This window comes from Ahaetulla prasina, unplaced genomic scaffold (assembly GCF_028640845.1).
Source record: "Ahaetulla prasina isolate Xishuangbanna unplaced genomic scaffold, ASM2864084v1 Contig18, whole genome shotgun sequence".
In the NCBI taxonomy this organism is placed as follows: Eukaryota; Metazoa; Chordata; class Lepidosauria; order Squamata; family Colubridae; genus Ahaetulla; species Ahaetulla prasina.
Window position 1 is genome coordinate 2,658 of NW_026681931.1, and position 1,724 is coordinate 4,381.

The window sequence follows — 1,724 nt, forward strand, 5'->3', positions numbered from 1 at the left end:
GTAGAAAGTTTTTGGTTAAAGCTTTTAGGATTATGGGAAGAGACCACAGAGTCAGGTAAAGTATTCCAAGCACTGATGATTCTGTTGCAGAAGTCATATTTTCTGCAATCTAGATTAAAGCGGTTAACATTAAGTTTAAATCTATTGGTTGCCCTTGTATTATTGCAATTAAAGCTGAGTAACCACCTTTAAAGCGCTCCATGGCATAGGGCCGGGTTACTTACGGGACCGTCTACTGCTACCGAATACCTCTCACCGGCCCGTGCGCTCTCACAGAGAGGGACTCCTCAGGGTGCCGTCAGCTAGGCAGTGTCGTCTGGCGACGCCCAGGGGAAGGGCCTTCTCTGTGGGGGCTCCCACCCTCTGGAACGAACTCCCCCCAGGACTCCGTCAACTTCCAGACCTCCGAACCTTCCGTCGCGAGCTTAAAACACACCTATTTATCTATCGACTGGACTAGTTTTTAAATTTTTTAAATTTTAAATTTTTTAAATTTTATAGGGGTTTTAATTGGTTTTAATATTTATATTATTTTTAATAATTAGGCTTTTTGAATATGTCTCTTAATGGTTTTCTTAATTTGTATATATATGTTTTTTATCTGCCTGTGAACCGCCCTGAGTCCTTCTGGAGATAGGGTGTATATAAATAAATAAATAAATAAATAAGTAGTCTTTGACAGGAAGGACATTACAATAGATGATTCTGTGAGTTAAACTTAGGTCTTGTCGACGGAGTTCCAAGTTTTCTAAGCCTAGGATTTCAAGTCTGGTGGGATAAGGTATTTTGTTGTTTTCAGAGGAATGGAGAACTCTTCTTGTAAAATATTTCTGGACACGTTCAATTGTATTGATGTCAGAGATGTGGTGAGGGTTCCAAACCGGTGAGCTGTATTCTAGAATTGGTCTAGCAAATGTTTTATATGCTCTGGATAGTAGTGTGGTGTTTTTGGAAAAGAAGCTACGCAAAATTAGGTTTACAACTCTTAGAGCTTTTTTTGCTATGTAGTTACAGTGGGCTTTGGCACTTAGATCATTTGACATGAAAACTCCAAGGTCTTTAACGGGATGGGGGTCATTTGTAAGGTAATGTCCATCTAGTATGTACTTAGTTTTGGGGTTCTTTTTTCTTATATGTAAGACTGAGCATTTGCTGGTTGAAATTTGGAGCTGCCAATTTTTAGACCAAGCTAACTACTCCTCACTCCACTGTTTTTTCTTGCACCCTCGTTTCAAAACGCCAGAAGCATCTCAAGCGCTAACCCAACGTTCCAACTCCACGGCACGTTCCTATGGTTTACGCGTACTCTCTCCGTCCCTGCAGGTGAAATTTGGCCCGCTCAGCTCACCGTAGGCACCGAGGCATTCTCCTCCTCCTCCTCCTCTCTTTCCCCTCTCCTATTGGTCGGAAACTTGGCACTTAACCCGGAAGTGAGGGTAAGCTTCTCCCTCCACGTGGGAAGAGTCTGATCTGTGTGTTGTTATCGTGGGAACTTTCGGCGAAGGGTTTGAACTTTTAACGGGTTGCAGTTATGAGTGCCGGGGCGTCTGCGGCGATCGGTACGTTTACCCCCCTCTCTTTTCTTTCTCTGTAGATTTCCGGCCAGGTTGAGCTCTGGTTTATTCCCTTTTTTCTTTCTCGCTATGGCAGGCGAAACGGAGGCACTGGCACGAAGGCTTTGTTTGTCGGATAGCGAGAATGAGGACGCTTGGGAGGAGGAGGAG